The 19,661-nt window shown below is 39.0% G+C and overlaps 1 protein-coding gene and 1 long non-coding RNA gene across 13 annotated transcripts in view; one reads left to right on the forward strand and one right to left on the reverse strand.

The window, feature by feature from the left end:
- LOC141540057 (neurofibromin) overlaps positions 1 to 19,661 on the reverse strand; it is a 205,592-nt gene that overhangs the window by 36,928 nt on the left and 149,003 nt on the right. The gene's annotated exons all lie outside the window — the stretch shown is intronic.
- LOC141540062 (uncharacterized) lies at positions 16,421 to 17,564 on the forward strand. Its single transcript, XR_012481459.1, has 2 exons — positions 16,421 to 16,584; positions 17,144 to 17,564. It is a non-coding gene; the product is annotated as an uncharacterized LOC141540062 (long non-coding RNA).

Raw genomic sequence — 19,661 nt, forward strand, 5'->3', positions numbered from 1 at the left:
ACTCTTGGCCGCTTTACTCATGACCTAAAGGACAAAGGCCCTCATAAGAGCTGGAGCACAGTGCTCCTGGCATTTCACTAGGAAGGAAGTTTAAGGGCTCTGCTTTAAGGATCTGACCTTACAGAAATAAACTTGTATTAGAAACCTTAAAACGAACACAGAAACATTAGCATGCTGGAAGTACAACAGATGCTAAATATTTAACAAAATTCACTGGCCAGGTGGCAGAAAGTCTTGTGTACCACATCAGGAAGTGTTTTTTTAAAGAGGAAAAAAAAAAAGAGCTTTATTTAAGGATAAACAAACAAGAATCTGATGTGGACAGAATTAAAGTAGGAAGGGGAGCATTATAACAATTTCTAGAGAGATGACAAAGCTCACAGGCCATACCTGACCACTTAACTAAATCTTTCTGAGAATTTCTCAGGAAGAAAAGAGTACTAATTAATTAATTTATACAAACTTTTATTAAGCACAGATGATATGCAAAACATTGTTTAAGAACTCAGAGCCTACTTAAGATAAATAAGGGCCCTCAAAGAGTTTATAATCTAAGCAGGTAATTATGAGAAATTCTTGGGAATGGGAAACCAAATCACTTGTCAAATAAACTGTGAAAGAGAACAGAGGACTGAATTAAAAAGTAGGACAGGAACACTGAAAGAGATGGGCTAAAATAATATACTAAATAGAGAGCCTAATAAGAGGAGGGGAGAGATGCATTTCTGGCATTTACTGGTCAAGCTATTTAATCTCTCGGTGTCCTAGGCAACCTCCTATACTTTAAGTGAAGGAACAGTTGCATAAATTGCAGATGCCTGGCTGACTAATGAAATCAGAAGTCTATCTCTCCAGTCCACCCCCAAACAAGGAAAGACAGAAGGAAGGAGAAGAGGAGAGAAAAAGAGGAAAAGAAGACAAAAATGAGAAAAGGGATGACTTTCAATTGATTAAATGTAAGCAGATCATTAAGTCCATTTTTAAAGGTCTGTTCACTCAAAAGTTTAAGTCTGTTACAGTCACCTCAAGTGCCCCCTCTGTATTAGGTGTATTATTCCAGGGGCCAGATAACTGCAAAGGTTCCTTCTGACTCAATCCTCTTAAGAGAAAGAAATTTATTTATTCTTTGCTCAAAGTCTTGAATTCAAGAAAAAGATCATAAGCTGAAAACAACTGCTGCTGTAGAGACAGAAAATGACAGGACATTTGTAAATACAATATCTGCCAAGTCCAAGAATAATTTGATGATCTTTGGTCATGAAAGGAGGCACAGTTTGTCACCAAAACAAATGCTGTCATGTAGTACTCTATTTTAAAAGTTGTGGCTTTTACGACATAATTGCTAAGAGTGGGACTAACACCTCCCCCCTTCTCCTTTTGGAGCTAAATTCTTTGAGAAGGCCTTCTACCCCAGATACCTCCATTTCTTCTCCTCACTTTCTGAGTCTGGCCCCTGAGCTCCCCATGCAACACAAACTGTTATCTCTCGAGTGACCACGGCTCTCTACATCACAGATCTGATGGCCTTTTCTCAGTCTTGATTTCTTCAGGACTTTTCACCCTGCGGATCCCCCTCTCCTTGATACTCTCCTCTCCCAGTTCCAATCCCACCTGCCTGCCCACTTCTCTGTCCCCTGGGGATGGGCTTCCTATGGTGTCCCCGAGGCTCTCTTTTCTTCTCCCTCTATACTTTTTCACTCAGTAATGTCATCAACTCCCCCAGATTCAGTTCTCATCACCATTCTGCACTCTCAAATCTATTGATGCGGCCCTCAACTCTGCCAACCTCCGACTGTCTATTACATGCCTTAACCTTGATTTCCCATAGACATTGAGATCAATATAACCACCTTAATACTTACAAAAATATAGATTGCCCAGATTAACAGAGGAGGAAATAAATTACTTAAATAGTCTCATTTTAGAAAAAGAAATTGAATAAGCTATTAATCAACTCCCTATGAAAAAACCTCCAGGGTCAAACAGGTTTACTTGTGAATTCTACCAGTCATTTACGAATAATGAATTTTTATCCCTAATGTTGGTATCTTTGGGTTTGTCAAAGATTAGATTGCTGTAGATGTACCCTTTTTTGTCCTTTGTATCTAATCTGTTCCACTGATCTACCGGTCTATTTCTTAGCCAATACCAAATGGTTTTGGTGACTGCTGCTATATAATATAGCTTTAGATCAGGTACACTTAGACCATCTTCCTCTGAGTTTTTTTTCATTAGTTCCCTTGCAATTCTCGACCTTTTATTCTTCCATATGAATTTTGTTGTTATTTTTTCTAGGTCATTGAAATAGTTTCTTGGGAGTCTGATTGGTATAGCACTAAATAGATAGATTAGTTTGGGGAGTATTGTCATCTTTATTATATTTGCTCGGCCTATCCAAGAATACTGAATGTCTTTCCAATTATTTAAATCTGATTTTATTTTTGTGGCAAGTGTTTTGTAATTTTTCTCATATAATTCCTGACTTTTCTTTGGTAGATGAATTCCCAAATACTTTATACTCTCAACATTTGTTTGGAATGGAATTTCTCTTTGTATCTCTTGCTGTTGCATTTTGTTAGTGATATATAAAAATGCCGAGGATTTATGTGGATTTATTTTGTATCCTGCCACTTTGCTGAAATTTTGAATTATTTCTAGTAGCTTTTTAGCAGAGTCTTTGGGGTTCTCTAAGTATACCATCATGTCATCTGCAAAAAGTGATAGTTTAATTTCCTCATTTCCTACTCTAATTCCTTGAATCTCTTTCTCGGCTCTTATTGCCGAGGCTAGTGTTTCTAGTACTATATTGAATAGTAATGGTGATAGTGGGCAACCTTGTTTCACTCCTGATCTTACTGGGAAAGGTTGCAGTTTATTTCTATTGCATATTATGCTTATTGACAGTCTTAAATATATGCTCCTGATTATTCTAAGGAATAATCCATTTATTCCTATACTCTCAAGAGTTTTTAGTAGGAATGGATGTTGAATTTTGTCAAATGCTTTTTCTGCATCTATTGAGATGATCATATGGTTCTTATTAATTTGATTATTAATATGGTCAATTATATTAATAGTTTTCCTAATATTAAACCAGCCCTGCATTCCTGGAATAAATCCTACTTGATCATAGTGTATTATCCTGGAGATGATTTTCTGAAGTCTTTTTGCTAATATCTTATTTAAGATTTTAGCATCAATATTCATTAAAGAGATTGGTCTATAATTTTCTTTCTCAGTTTTCAATCGACCTGGTTTAGGTATCAGTACCATGTCTGTGTCATAAAAGGAGTTTGGTAGGACTCCTTCATCCCCTATTTTTTCAAATAATTTATATAACATTGGGGCTAATTGTTCTTTAAATGTTTGGTAGAATTCACATGTGAATCCATCTGGCCCTGGGGATTTTTTCCTGGGGAGTTGATTAATAGCTTGTTCTATTTCTTTTTCTGAAATGGGACTATTTAAGCAATTTATCTCCTCCTCTGTTAATCTAGGGAGCCTATATTTTTGGAGGAAGTCATCCATTTCACTTAAGTTATCAAATTTATTGGCATAAAGTTGGGCAAAGTAACTCCTTATTATTTCTCTAATTTCCTCTTCATTTGTAAGACTATCAATTTGATTTTCCTCTTTCTTTTTTTTGATCAAATTTACCAAAGGTTTATCTATTTTATTGGCTTTTTCATAAAACCAACTCTTGGTTTTATTTATTAATTCAATAGTTTTTTTACTTTCAATATTATTGATTTCTCCTTTTAATTTTTGTATTTCAAGTTTAATTTTTGGTTGGGGGTCTACCAGTCATTTAAAGAGCAATTAATTCCAATGCTATGTAAACTATTTGGAAAAATAGGGAAAGGAGTCCTACTAAATTCCTTTTATGACACAGATATAGTGCTGATAATTAAACCAGGGAGGGTCAAAATAGAGAAAGAAAATTATAGACCAATTTCCCTAATGAATTTTGATGCAAAAATCTTAAATAAAATAATAGCAAGCTATTCTTAGGATTTATACCATAAAGGCAGGGCTGGTTCAATATTAGGAAAACTTTTAGCATAACTGAATATATCAATAATCAAACTAATAAAAATCAGATGATTTCCCACTCCTGTTTTCTCCTCTGCTGTCCAAATAGTCTTTCTCAAGCACCCCTGATCAAACTACACCACACCCATAATATTTTCACCAAATTTTAGTGGCCTCCTATTGCCTCTAGGAACAAACAGAAAATCTTTTATTTGGCATCCAAAGCCCTTCATAATCTGACCTTCCCATCTCATCTTTTTATATATTTGGGGATTCAGTTACTTCCTTGCTGTTCTTCATACCAAACCTTTCCTGACTCCAGGCATTTTCATTGGCTGTCTTCTGACTCAGGGAATTCCCCATCTAACCCAAGCTACACTCCCACCTTCTCAAAGCAGCCTTTCCTGGTCCCCTTTAAAGTTAGTGCCTTCCTCCAATCCATCTATGACATAACTTATTTCTTTGGAGTTGTTTCCATGCTGCTCCCCCAGTGGACTTGGAAATAAGGATTTTTTTTTTTTTTTTTGGTCTTTCTTGGGATCCTCAGCACAATATGATATGGAGAAAGTGATTATTAAATGTTTACTATTTCTATTGCACCTATAATTAAGAATGTGAACGTCTTTTAAGGATAATGTCAATGCATCTACTTGTTTAACAAAAGTTACATCATTCACTCCATTCAACTAACATCCTACCAGTAGAGCTCCAAGAAGATATACTTGGATGGGTTGAGCTTCAGAAGACTATAAAATCTCGATTCTAGTCAACAAAGAATTTCTATTTATTTCTAGGATAAATACTCAACCCAACTATACAAATATTTGTTGGCAATTTGTTATTAAGTGGAAGGTATGGTGAGAATAAGATGTTTCCTTTTCCTTCAAGGAGTTGGCAATCTAAGTAGGGCAGAGAAAAGAACATGATTAAATCCAGGACGGTGTGGGATATGTTTGGAGCAACCAGAGAGATTTGAGCAAATGGTCCTTGGGGAAAGGATGAGTTTGAACTGGTGAAGGTCATCTTATTGGAGCTGGGCTTGGGAGAATGGACAATTCACTCTAGGAATGACTAAGGAAATTATACATATTTATGTAGCATATTATAAATTACTTTCTTAAACTACCTATCTCTGGCTTATTATGAAGATTGTGGTGAGACTCAATACTCCTGAATTTTAATTTGTAGATTAGGGAAACAAGGCTCAGAGAGGCTAAATGCCTTAGACTGATAAATGTCTAAGATGAGACTCAGATCTAGGTGTGCATAGCCACTCAAAGCTTCCGCAATCATACTCTGATTTCTCTCCTTCAGTTCCTACTCCACATGGGACCATCCTGAATCGCTGTTTCACCTAACTTACCCTGGGTTTTCTTCTTTATGCTATGCTATTAATAGAACCTAAGGAAGGAATAAACATTAAGTTATTCCCTCATTCTCTTGGCTGGCTTGTTGTTTTTATTCATTGTCCCTCTCTCTGGCCTTGATGGAGCCAAAGAATAGTTTCCCTTACCAAAGAGGATTCTGAACCCCACCAAACGTTCTCCCTGGAAAGAATACACCAGGGAACCAGCTCTAGTGACTTTTTCTGCCACTAGCCTATGTTTCCTACTGCAAGTGTTTTTTTTTTCCCCAAGTTAGGAATTTAAAAAGGAACGGATATTTGTAGATTTTTTTTTTTAATAAGGACAAAATATTCAAAGGGGCCCTTAAAAGAATTCTATGTAGTAATTAGTTTGCAGGCTCTCAACATTCCTCAACTATCTAAACTTTTCTACCAGATTAATTCAATATACTCAGTTCCTTCTACAAGAGACTCCAAAATGACCTACTCTCTTCACACCAGAAGGCTAAGTAAAGTGGCTGTGACTAGGTGCTTCACATGCAGCAAAGATAGGATTCAAGAGTAAAAAACAAAAATAATTACAACAAATGTCCATTAGCAAAGGGCCATTCCTTATATAATTGGAGATTTTAACTTCCTCAGGGACCAAGAGGTTTATTAGACACAGGAGACCAGGAAAGAAGAATAGAAGATTTCATTAAAGCAGACAGACACATGAAAGAGAGAACACTGGATCCCAGAGGCCTTTTCAGGGCAGAACACTTTGTCTTTTCCCCAACTCCCATTCATCTTCCAAACTGCCCAACTCGTTATGAGGGCAGGGAAGAAAACAAAGCCTGGAAGAGCAGCAGTTCTAAAGCAAGACAAAAAAGAGGCTACTAAGGAAGGACACAATCTTGAAGGATGGGTTCTTAAGGGAACTGAAAAGAGGGGAAAATATAGAGGCATGAAAAAAAAAACTTGTTCATTGAATTTTTTTAAAAGAGTCTTTTATTTTCACAAATACCTACATTTCCAAATATATTTCTCCCCATCCTATCTCCTTTAGAGTAAAGAGGGAAAAAAGGTTCAGCAAAATTAATGGAGAGATCATTTAAGCCTCCTGTAAACATGAGATTCCTCCATGGTTTCTACCTTGCCAGTGAAAGGAAGAAGGTAAATTTTTCCATCATATTTTTTTCTTATGAGCCCAGGTGGATCATGATAAAGAGCATTCAGTTCAGTTTTTGTGGTTGTTCTTAGTCACTGTCTATGTGGTATTCCTGGTTTTACTTATTTCACTTTGCATCCGTTGACCTGCATTTCCCCCTGCTTTTCCCTATTTGAGATCTTTCTTAGAATAGTTATATTCTATTATATTCATATTTAGATTTAATTTGTTTAGCCATTTGTATCTACTTTGTTGTTACTATCGTGCTATTATGAATTCTTTGGCATAGATGAGATCTTCCTTTTCTCACTGACCCCATTTCTATCTGTGGGATCTCTGGATCAAAGGGTATGGACATTTAATTTTAATTTGCTTTCCAGTCCTGTTAAATTAATCAGTGCTCCTCTAATAATGTATTCTAGTCACTTTTCATAACTCCGTTACAACTATTTTTATTTTTGTCCTGTTTATTAATTTATCATTTTTTTAAAAAGCTGACCAAAAGAGCATTAATTACTACAGACTCAATGCCTACTTTCCTTTCTCTACAAAAAGTTCATGAGAATAATCCACCCAAAGGCCGAGGGCAGGAAGGTCCAAAAAGAAAAGGGATGATTCCTGAATGGTATTCCATGGCAGATCATACATTGCCACCTACCCTGGCTAGTGCAGAACCAGCTTTACAGAGGCCGTGTTCGGGGGGACGCATCCTCAGTGCCTCAACTCCTTCCTTGGGGCTGCAGAAAAAGTTTGCTGCCCACCCACCTGACTGCAGACTTCTCTCCAGCCATTTCCTTGCCATCCAGCTTGCTAACTATCCCACTGTACTTACTGGCTCTTAACAACAGAAAAGCACATGAGATGGACAGAGTAAAATGTCACCCTGAGCTTTTTTTCCCACAAGGGATCTTTCATTCATAAGCCAAAACCTAGGAGATTCCTTGAAAGACTAAACACCATTGCTTTGCTTGAGGACTGATCAAACAAGGCCCCAAATGGGGAAAAAGAGAGCACAGCCAATGCAAAACTGCAGAGAGATTTTCTAGAGATGATGAGACCCTTCACATGCTTTGCATGGCGTTTCCATGTTTTACTGTGCTTAGGGCATACAGATGGGAACAGGAGGAGGATGGGCAACACTGCCTTTGGGAAACTGAACATCTATTTTCTATATCCCCAGCCTTCTCCCTGAAACCAAGCCTCTTTAATAATAAAGGCTTTAAATACTACCTACCATGTGGCCCGGCATTGTGCTAAGCTCTTTATAAATATTATCTCATTTTTCCTCACAACTGCCCTGGGAGTTAGGTGCGTTTAATATACACATTTTACAGCTGAGGAAACAGAGGCAAGCAGAGGTTCAGGTGTCTTTGTCCAAAGTCACAGAGGGCTGAAGGTCCATCAGCCATCTAGTAATGATTAGCATTCCCCTGCTGCTTTAAGATTTGCCAATCACTTTACAAACATGATGCCATTGGACCCTCCCAACAGCCCTGAATTTGTCGTCCAGGTCTCCTGACTCCAGCAGCTGCCCTGGGCTCTGCACATGCCCCATCCACACCCACCCATCCCCCAGGCCTGTCCTGTCCCTCTCCCCTGGGGCTGTCAACCCCAATAGGTGCAGGCCCTTCCCACCTGTCCCTGTGTCCCCCGTCAGCCACTAAAGCACAGATCTGTTGTGTCACCCCTTCAAAATAAACATCCACGGTTTCTATTAGAGTCTCTGGAGCAAATACAAGATGCTATTATGATCCAAAGCCCTGCATCACACTCCGACCTCTGGCCTCTTCAGCCTTCTTACCCCTTACTTTTCAACACAGTCTTGGACCTTCCTGGCTGTTCCATGAACAAGAGGCTCCAGGTACTTCCTCAGATTGCTCCCCATACCTGGGATGATCTTTCCCTTCATGTCTCTCTCCTGGGTTCTTCTGAATCCCAAATACAATCCCAGCTTTTACAAGGAGCCTTTCCCAAGCCCTCTTGCTTCTAATTATTCCCTACTTATCCCACATAGATTTTGTTCACACATATTTGTTTCCTGATGTCTCTCTACTGGATGATGACAGCAGGGATGGTCTTCTGCTTCTTTTTATATCCCCAGCACTTAGCACAGTGCCTGGCACAAAGGAAGATTGATTGATTATGATCCAGTCATAAGACGTCAGTCTCCAAAGGTCTAGAGGGGGCTGTGGAGAGTTACACAGTAGGAGCTCACACAGTAGGTGGGAACAGGTTATAACTCATGAAAACGCAAGAACTGCACAGAAGAATTAACATATAGGACACCATCAGCTAGAGGGCAAGAACTATAAGCCAAGAGATTAATGAAGAAGGAGGAAGGGAAGACTAGCAGACTTTACAGCAGGTCACTTAATCCCTCTGGGCCACTGCTTTCTCATTTATGAAAATGAACTGAACTAGTTGACCCTTCAGTTTAAATTTTATGATATTATGAAGTTAAAAAAACAATCCCACAACTTGGCATTGTATAAAATAATGGCTAAACCAATTTTTAAAATTTATATTTGAATCCAATTCAGTTCCAATTAATCAATGATGGACAGAATCAGCTACACCCAGAGAAGGAACACTGGGAAATGAGTGTAAACTGTTAGCATTCTTTGTTTTTCTTCCCAGGTTATTTTTACATTCCAAATCCAATTCTTCCTGTGCAACAAGAGAATTGTATGGATCTACACACATAATTGTATTTAAGATATACTTTAACATGTTTAACATGTATGAGACTGCCTGCCATCTAGGGGAGGGGGTGGAGGGAGGGAAGGGAAAAGTTGGAACAGAAGTGAGTGCAAGGGACAATGTTGTAAAAAATTACCCAGGCATTTGTTCTGTGAATAAAAAGCTATAATTAAAAAAATTATATTTGGACCAAGGCCACTTTAGGCACCCTAAGTTCACGGATGCTGTGTTCTTTTATCAACTATCTCAAATCTTAAATATGCACAAGTAATGCTGCAAAAGCACTGCATGATATACATTGATAAGCCCTAGTCGTGCAAGGTCATGCTCACCCCAGATAATTAACTTCAGAAGGTGTTAAAGGTAAGTCTATCTTTATTAATCCCGGACAAACAGAAGGTAAGAGGCCAGATGGAGCAGAATTTGATCAACAAAGATGCTCCTAACTTGGCTTGTTCTGTTTAGATTTTTAGAAACCTCCAAATGGTCTCCACAGTTTAGAAAGAAGAGAAAAAGACATAAAAGGACTCAGAGAAAAAGGGACCACAGAAAGAACAGAAAGGGAAAAGCTAAGTGAAAGGGTTCCATTTGTATGACATTTTATAAAAAGTATGAAAAAATCTCTTTGAAAATTATCACGCTGGAAGTCACACAGGAAAGCAATTCCTGCAACGTGGTGTTACCTCCAAAGACGCTCCTCTGCAAGGAAAGGATGGGCCCTTTGTGATGTGGAGACATTTCAGAAGAGAGAAGTGTTTAAGGAATGGAGAAAAGGTGGTTGCTGAGTGCTAATATGTCAGGCAAATTAGTTTGTTTTACACCCTGAAAGGTGCAATCTAAATTGAAGTCTTTAAGAGAAAACAACTTTATCAGAGTATCACTCCACAAAAAAATAAAAAAAGACAAACTTTTTAAAATATGGAGAGTTGCTCAAAGGACGAGTGTGTGAGTGGGTATAAATACATGTAATGTAATGCATGCATACAGATATCAAGGTGTGAGTGTATGTGTCTGTAGGCGTGTGTATGTGTGTACACGTCCCCAGAACTAGTTTTGGAAACAATACACTCTGAAGTGAGCTGTTATTTAGTCTGTGAAATAAGCAAACCAAGACGATTATTTCCCAGGGCATGAGGTTTCCTGGGCAACTGCTAAGATCTAACATGGAAGAAAAAGTCTCAGCCTTGAGAAGAACAAACAGTGGTACCTTGATACTTGTCTCTGTTAGTTCCAGAAGACCCCTAAGTGGTGAAATGACGAGCACCAAGAGAGCTTTGCCCATAAGGAGGACATTCACAGCCTCCCCGTTCCTCCCCAGCCTATCCCTCAAAGGGGCCGATGGAGCTTCCCGCTGTGGAGAAGCATGCCTGGCCAAATGAGCCAGGCCGGCCTTTCTCGACTTTCCCAGAGCAGCTGGGACCTTCATTCCTGCCCCACCACACGACTCTGTCCAAGCTTCCCGGGGGGTTAGAAGAGCCCCCAGGGCTCTGGCCCTCTCCCAGAGTTCAGGCCTGCCAGCCACCAGTGCTCCCACTGAGCACGCTGGCTGTCTGGCGCCCCTTCTAGCCCCGGCAGACTCCACGCAGCGCCCCGTAAGAGCAGCCCCCGGCCTCGCCCGCCACCAGGACGGCCCATGCAGACGACCCTCCGGAGAACTGCCAACGATGGGGAGGAAGTGACGGTGGCGCAGCAGGGGCCGGGCAGGACACCTGGCCAACCTCCTCAGCTAACACTCAGCCAAGACGACAATGAAGTGCAGCTAGTGCTAGGCAACCACCAACTGCTTCGGCAGCTTCCCCGCACCTCTGAATAAAGCCTGGAGAGACTCCACATGAACTGGTGCTGAACGAGGTGGGCAGAGCTAAGAGAACATCGTACCCAGTGGCAATGAGTCAGTGTGATGGTCAATGTGACAGACTTCCCTCTTCTCAGCGGTTCAGTGGCCCGGGACCGTTTCGATGGACCTGGGCTGCAAAGTGCCATCTGCACACAGAGGGAGAACTATAGGGACTAAAAGCGGATTGAAGCATACTATTTTCACCTTTTTTTTTTGGGGGGGGGGGAGGGAGAAGGTTTGCTTTTTCTTTCACAACATAACTGATATGGATAGATGTGTTTTAAAAAATGGTTGTACATGTATAATCTATATCAGATTACTCACTGCCTTGGAGAGGAGGGAAGAAAAAAGGTTGGAACTTAAAATCTTGCAAAAATAAATCCTGGAGAATTTGTTTACATGAAATTGGGAAAATATTATTAAAACTTTTTTTAAAAATCCACACGGCAAAAAAGTGCATCGAACACTGAAGAGTTTTGAAGCAGAGGAGTGGTACCAGTATATTCCTTTTCAGTCCAAGAATTTACACCTTTCCTTGATTCCTTCAAATATCAATGGCCTAAATAATGCAGAGGGAGGTGGGCAGATTAGGAAGTCAAGTAATCAAAAAGGCAACATAGTAAAGACTCAAAGTCTCTGAGCAAAGCAATGAGCAACTGGGATGCCAAAGTAGGGATCTAGATATATTATGGCCTGATGGAGATGTGACAACCCATGAGCGCAGTGCGAGATACATGCATCCAGAGATGGCCAAGATTTGGATTTGCTTGGCTTGTTTATCCTGAAAAAGATTAAAAAACTTGGAGGGGAAAAACAGGGGAAGTAAGGGACAGTAAAAAATTACCAAAAAAAAAGAAAAAAATTAAATGACTATTAAAGCATTTAAGAAGGACACAGAAAACAATAGGAGGTTCAGAAGGAAATTCAAAGAAGCTTGACAATTCTGGATTTTATTTTATATTCAGAAACAGGCTCTTTGATCATAGAAATTCGTGGTATCACATATGATAATCTTATTCTTATTAATTCTATATGAAATATTCATATTTGCTTGTGTTTGTCAAGTTCAGAATAATAACAAAAATATTTATTACACCACCACCACTCTGCCACCAAAAAGATCACAAACGATCTGTTGAAGTTTCAGGTTCATTTCTCCAATGAGGAGACAGAGTTACTCAAGAGTACAGAAGTGAATTTGTTAAATGTTTTTCTTTTTTTTAATGCTCTTAAGGTTTACGGTTTGTTCTGAAGGTATCTATGGGAAAGTCTAGGCCAGAAAAGACTGCTGCTCTCTCATGTTTACAATCACGCTGTTGTCCATAGCCACAGTTCTAAACTATACAAACATTTCTGGAAGGGTTCAACTGCTTGTTAAATATTTATCTAAAGAAAGAGTATGCAAAGTGTTGAAGGATGGCTTTTCACTGAGACTGAAAATACAACCACAAGAGCACGCATGCACACACACACACACACACACACACACACACACACACACGCCTAAGAGGAAAGTACTTTATATCTGCCCATCAAAGCTTCAATGGCCATAATTATCTGCAGCCTATATATGATCCAGCACAAATCTACAGGCATCAGTTACAAATTCTTAACACTTAGACACTGACCACCACAAGGGCTTCCTGTGCCAAAGCCAAATGAGCAAAGTGACTAAAAAAACAGAATTTTTTTTTTACTTCTTTTACTTAAAGCACCAACCTACATTTCTTCCTCTCATGACCATCTGAAGACTTTTTTCCTAGTCTAAGTTACTATGGCTCAGTGAACAAAATCCACTTTGTAAGGCAGAATGTTGAGCCAAGAACCGAGTTCAAATTTGATTGCAGACCCCAGTTTTGTGACTGAAGCAAGTGAACTGAAACTTCTGTTTACCTCAGTTTTATCAATTGCAAAATGGGAATATGAAAAGCATGTACTTCCCAAAATTTTTCAGATCAAGTGTGATAATATCTGTCAAGTGCTCATTACAGCGCCTGGCCCAGTATCTGGAATATGTGATAAGCCCAGAAGCGGTCCCTCCTCCATAGAGGAAAGGAGGGCCACAGGCTGCTGGTATGAAATTACTGGCTGCTTTCTAGTTCAGTGCAGACATAATAAATAAAAAGGAGGGAGAGCAGATTCACTCCTTGCAGTGATTTGCCATGGCCATAGTGGAGGCACAGGGTTAGGACAAAATGGGTGAGTCTTTACAGTGCCGACTGGACCCAAACAAAAAGTATAAAAACACAAAGTGAAGTCATCATCTGAGACAATTCCTCGGTGGGAGGGCTGAGGTGCCTGTAGAGTAATGGAGAAGGAGGGTGAGGGTGGGAGGTTGGGGGAAAGATAAGTTCCATTTTGGACAACCTGAGTTTGAGGTATCAAGGGCACATCCAGTCGAAGATGGCGGGAAGGCAGCTGGAGGGGCAAGTTAGGAGGTAAGGAAAGTAAAGAATCTAAAACCAGAATCTAAAACCACGATGCTGCTCACTAGGATTCCAAAGGTGGCTATGCTGCTTACTTTGAATAGATGCTTTGAAAGAAAATGATATGCTTCTATTAAGAAAAATCACTCTTTTCAAAAACCATGAATGCAACTACAACAGCACTACATGCTTACTTCAAGCTGATTACAGAAATTCTAAGTGTAAAAAATCTTATTTGACAGGAGAAATGCTGGCACAAATGGGAGTTACTGATAGTCAAAAGAAATGTGAAGAATCATATGCAAAAGTTTTCAATGGCCCCACTTGTGAATGTTAGGGGAAAAATTGCTCATAGGTGTGAGGATCTTTCTTTGTAATCAACTGAGTGACAACAGAGTATCATCTTATTTTGTAAAGAAAATAAAAGCAGTAAAAATGCTCATTTGATAACATGTGCATGTTTTTTGAGATAAATTTGTATTCTTAAATTAAGCAACAAAAGGGAGCATTTCCATAAACACAAGAGGATGTTTTGTGTTATTATATCTAAAATCAAGTCTAATTTCATACCGCCTGTTTCTTTGAAAAAGCAAAAAAATAAATTTCAATACTCTCTTGTCTCTGCCTCCTTTTGTTTTCTTCTGTACCTTAAAAAAAGTTTTCCCTTTGATCCAGAAATACTACAAATATCAGAGTTAGATCCCAAAAAGAGTTTTTTAAAGGGAAAAGGATCTATTTGTACAAAAATATTTCTATCAACTCTAATTGATGGCAAAGAATTGTAAATTGAGGGGATAGCTATCAACTGAGGAATGGTCCCAAGAGTTGTGGTCTATGATTGAGATGGAATACCATTATGCGGTAAGAAGTAACAAGGATAATTTAAAAAACAAAAAACAAAAAAATAAAACTCTGTAAAGACTTCACGAACTGATGAAAAGTAAAGTGAGCAGAACCAGAACACTGTCAACAACAAATGCAGTGTTGTGTGATGGTCAATTGTGAGTGGTCTATTCTCAGGAATGCAGAGCTCCATGACAATTCCCAACGACTTCACAATAAAAACTGATGGAGTTTGAATGCACATGGAAGTATAATTTTATTCACTTTCTTTTTTTCATGTTTTTTAATGTTCATGTTTTTTTGGGGGGGCAAGGTCTGTGTTTTCTTTCACAACAGGACAATATGAAAATGTGTTTTGCATTTATAACTGATACAAACATATTTCTGTATTAATCAAGTTGTGTAAAAAAAAAAAAAAAACAGTCTGTACATGTATGATCTACAGTAGTGAGGTGATGTAATGGATAGAGTGCTGGGGGGGAATCAGGAGGATCTGAGCTCAAATTTGGCCTCAGACACTTCCTAGCTGTGTGACCCTGGGCAAGTCACTTATTCTGTTTACCTCAATTTCTCATCTGCAAAATGAAATAAAGAAAATGGACAATCCCTCTTGTACTTCTGTCAAGAGAATCCCAAATGGGGTCACAGAGAGTTGAAGAAGACAGAAGTGAATCAACATTTATAATCTACATAAAATTGCTTTTCTTCTCAGAAATGGAGGCGAATGAGAGGGAGGAAGAGAATGTGGAATTCAAAATATTTTAAAATCTATGTTAAAAATTGTTTTCACAGGCATAAGTGGGAAATATCACTTTTTAAATGTTTTGATATCTCAATTTTATTTAATATCATTTTTGGGAAACTTCCTTGGTGATCTGCAAGTAAAAACTGAGGTCTGGACAACAGAGGGAACTTCTCAGTACAATAAGATAGTAAAGCAAAACTTCCTCCCTCTCCCACTCCTCAGCAGCAGTGGGGTTCTATTTTCTTTCACAGAATGACTTACAAGGAAATGTAATCTAAATGACTACCTATGTATGTATGACTTATATCAGATGGTCTCAATGGGAAGGAGGAGGGGGCAGAAAAGGAAAAGTTTGGCATTCAAAATTTGAAAACGAAAGTTAATTATTTTCACATGTAATTGGGAAAATAATCAAATATTAAATTGAAATTAAAAGAGGTAAAGAAAAGAAAACGTTAGCTGAACTGAATTAAGCTTGGAAAGCTCTATTAAAAGTGTTTTTTTTAAAAAGGTGACAAAGGAAAGCAAGTTTTAAATCAGAAACACGTACTGACTTGTACATTACTTTGAATGCATTTTAGAAATGTCTTTGTCATGTTAACACCATGGTGAATTTAAACTGCTTGCCAATGTTGTGATGGTGCCCATGCAACCCACCTCATTCAACTTCCTGGTTTAGGCCATTCCTAAAAGGACTGAATCAGTTCTCCCTCTCCTCTCCCTACACCCAGCATTGAATAAAATACTGCTTCAAGATTTTTTTTTTTAATTTAAACAATTTCTGGAGAAAAAAAGAATTTAACTAATTGTCCCAATGTGGAAACTTTAAAGTGGGTTGGTATGTTAAAGTAAGGAAATAAGAGAATCACCTCACAAATGTGTCAATGCTTTGAGTATCTTTTCATCACAGAATTAGAGGTACATTTTCTGGACCCATTTTCTAAGAGGTTCTATTAATCAGTTATATTAGAAATTAATTTTGACATGAATTTTCCTGAACTATGCTCAAATCCTGACTATGGTAAGACATGAATCTTAACAAGAAATATAAATGATGCTTTCCCCCTAGAATATATATGTTTGATTTTTTTTCCTCTTAACTTGTAAAACTGACAATGAAATATAAGAATTCTCCAATAAAAGTTAATATAAAGATACATTTCTAAGGACTGCTGGGTAAATGGGACTGGGGACTGAGAAAGTGACGTTTGCTGATTTTTTTTTTTTTAATAAATTAGTAGCTTTTAGCAAGATTGTAAATTCATCTGAACTCCTTGATCTCTGCCTTTATTCCATATGTTGACAACAGTTGCTCTGGAAAATACTAGGTAAGAAGAGTAAACAGAGTTTTCTATTGGAGAGCTCTTTGTCCAGAAGCAGGTTCCCGTTGTCACCAACTACCAAATGGTATTTAAGCAGCATGGGAAGGAATGAGAAACCAGACTCCTCAGGGAAGGGCACAGAAGACGCCTCATTTGTAATCGTCAAAAGAAAAACCGTCACCAGGTAAAGACATTCTTTCAGTCCTTTAGTTCTGATTACAACCTTAAAAATGTTCTCTCCTAAGAAAAGAGACATAGTCCCCATTGCACCAAAGAGGTAGATCATCACTTTTCACAACGCGAGGTAAAGCCAGTGCTGCTTTTTGGTTTTAACGAGAAGCCCAACCATTGCATTTCTTTATTTTTATTTTCTTCTCATGCCTGGATCATCAGACTATTAAGGAACACCACATAGGAATTGAAAGGCTTGGATTCTAGTGCTAAGTCTGCCCCCAACAAGTGAGAGGATCTCCTCTGGGCTTCAGCGGCATGGAACATACTACAGGAGACTACCACCAAAAAAGGCACCTGCCTCTATCGTTCCATCAGCCTCATTGCTTGTCCTTGTCCTAAGCCCCTTAACTCCCCTCCTTGACTGAAGTAAAAATAGGAAAGTTTACAGTTCCCTCCTAGAAAAAGTTAGCTAGTTAGACCCCGGATGGAACAAACTAGGGAATTAAAATGCTGAGATTTTCTTTGCCTCTTTTTGAAAATAAATGTTGGCATGCATTTGTATTATGTAGAAACAGGGAGGAAGATGATGTCTACGTTGTGGTTGATCGGCTTCCTACTTGTACTTGGAAGGGCTCCCGTAATCCTTGGAATTACTACGGAAAATCCTCCAGCGAATTCCACGGCCCATAACGGCAGTTCCACCCTCAGGCCAATGGATGACCTTCCATTTCTTTTCTTCATGATGCCTTTCCTACTGCTTTGGGAGTTAGTGAGATGAACTTTCTGGATTTTGCCATTCATTGTCATCTACCACAAAATGGGAAGCTCGGTGATAAAGTCTTTATCTAGACTGCACTTCAGTTACTTAAGACTTACCACTGTTATGCTTTAATGAATGTCTTTTTTTTTATATATTCTGATTGTTTCTTGAAGTTAAGTGATTTGATAGCTTGCACACACTATTTACTCAATAAATGACTGGTGAATGGATGGAGAAAGTGCTTCTTTTCTTTTTTTTTTGTTTTTTTTATGGTTTTTCATTAAAAAACAATCACAAACCAGATGTTGATTCTCTTCAGGTTTATAAAACTCTCAAATGGGCACAATAGAAGAGCAGAAAAAGTTTAAGAAATTCTTGATATTCCCGTACTTAGTTCATAAAATTTTTAACCAAATGAACACTGTGTACGTGTCTATGTGTGTATGAACACAAATACCCTGAGATCTGTATTTTTATCTTTTTTTTTTTTTTTTTTTTTTGTCTGAGACAGTTGGGGGGTTAAGTGACTTGCCCAGGGTCACACAGTCAGGACGTGTTACGTGTCTGAGGCCAAATTTGAACTCAGGTCCTCCTGACTTCAGGGCTGGTGCTCTATCCACTGTACCACCCAGCTGTCCCTGTATTTTTATCTTAATCATGGTAATCTCAGAAAAAAAGAAACTCCCCAGAATGCCCAAAGGGAACTCACTGGCTAGGCCAGAATGCAAGCCATAGCTGCCAAAAATCATGCTTTCTGCCTTTGATATCATGGCATTTTTAGAGTTCACAAAGCACTCTACACATTAATTCACATGACCCTCCCTCAATAAGCCCATGAGAGGGGCTCTTATAAAGGGCTACCTCCATCCTGCACAGGAGGAAATGGTGTCAAAGAGCTTTAGTGATTCGCCCATGGTGACTGACTGAGTCACTGGCAGAAGGAAGGTTCATCTGCCCTACTGATGGAGAAGGTCCTCTCTGGGGGTCATGATCAGTACAGCCAATATATCACCACTTTCCACAGCAGATGGCTTGTTGTTACAAAACCAGAATAGGAAAATAGATTTACAGAAAATAAACAAACATTAGGAGCTGATGATTCCTTATATGAGACATTGCTGGGTTTTTCCTGGATAATTAAATAGTTGATTTAAACCAGTGCGTCTGTAATGGGAACAGGAATGAATGTGGAGCCCCAAGTCCAGCTCCTACATTTATGCTAAACAACAGCTGATCATATCGAGCCAGAGTCCTCAGGAGGAAAAACAGGATGTTCAGTCATTCAGTAAACATGATTATGCACCTACTAAGTGCCAGAAAGGAGATGCAACAAGAGCAGCACTCAACGTGAGGAGGGCTTTATTCTCTTGGGGTTCTGAATCCTGGGTGCTTCTGTACAGCAGAAATCTCACTCCTGTTTTTTTCGGGGGGGGACTGAGTTCAAATCTAACTTCAGATCCTCAATAGCTGGGTGACCCTGGATTTCACCCCATTTGCCTCAGTTTCCTCATCTGTAAAATGAACTGTTGAAGCAGACTTAGCACTCGACCCCAGTATCCTTGCCAAGAAAAATGGGGTCACCAAGAGTTAGACATGCTTAAAATGGCTGAACCCAATATCCACACGCCTCCCTCTGGCACTGATGCTTTGCCAATCCTCTTCCACATAACATTAACTTGACATTCTCTTCGGTGGCCAGTCATTCAAATGGTTTTGTAATGAACACATAAATTCTCCCCTTTTTTGGGGGGATTTCAATCACTACCAAATACTCTGGAAAAATACAAAATACAAACCACAAAGCAAAATTATAATGAACCAGTATGGTTCCTAAGGAAAGCTAGGACGGGGCACCGACTGAGTCAGGAGGACCTGAGTTCAAATATCACCACAAACACCTGACACTTTCCATCTGGATGACCCTGAACGAGTCACTTAACCCTTCCTGCCTCACCAAAAAACCCCAAACATACAAAGATAGAAAAGAAATACTGTCCCCATCCCAACCCAGCTGCCATCTGACTCCTTTGCAGAGGTGGGAGGGCCACAGGGATGGAGCATTACATGTATTTTCAGACTTTTTTTGATAGACTGGTTTTGTTGATTCCCTTCCTCTTTTTCTTTGTTTTGTGGTATAGCTCTTTGGGAGAAGGCAGAAGAAATGCTGGGAGAATTCTGGTGATATTAAAAAAAACAAACAAAACAAACAAAAAAAAAACCTAAAGAAATCAATAAATAATATAATAACAAAAATAGGGTCTGCCTTATAGAAACTCTCCTATGGAAGTAACTGAGACCAAACTCGGGGAGATCTAGGCTTCCCCAAT

This window comes from Sminthopsis crassicaudata, chromosome 4 (genome assembly GCF_048593235.1).
Source record: "Sminthopsis crassicaudata isolate SCR6 chromosome 4, ASM4859323v1, whole genome shotgun sequence".
NCBI classification, from domain to species: domain Eukaryota; kingdom Metazoa; phylum Chordata; class Mammalia; order Dasyuromorphia; family Dasyuridae; genus Sminthopsis; species Sminthopsis crassicaudata.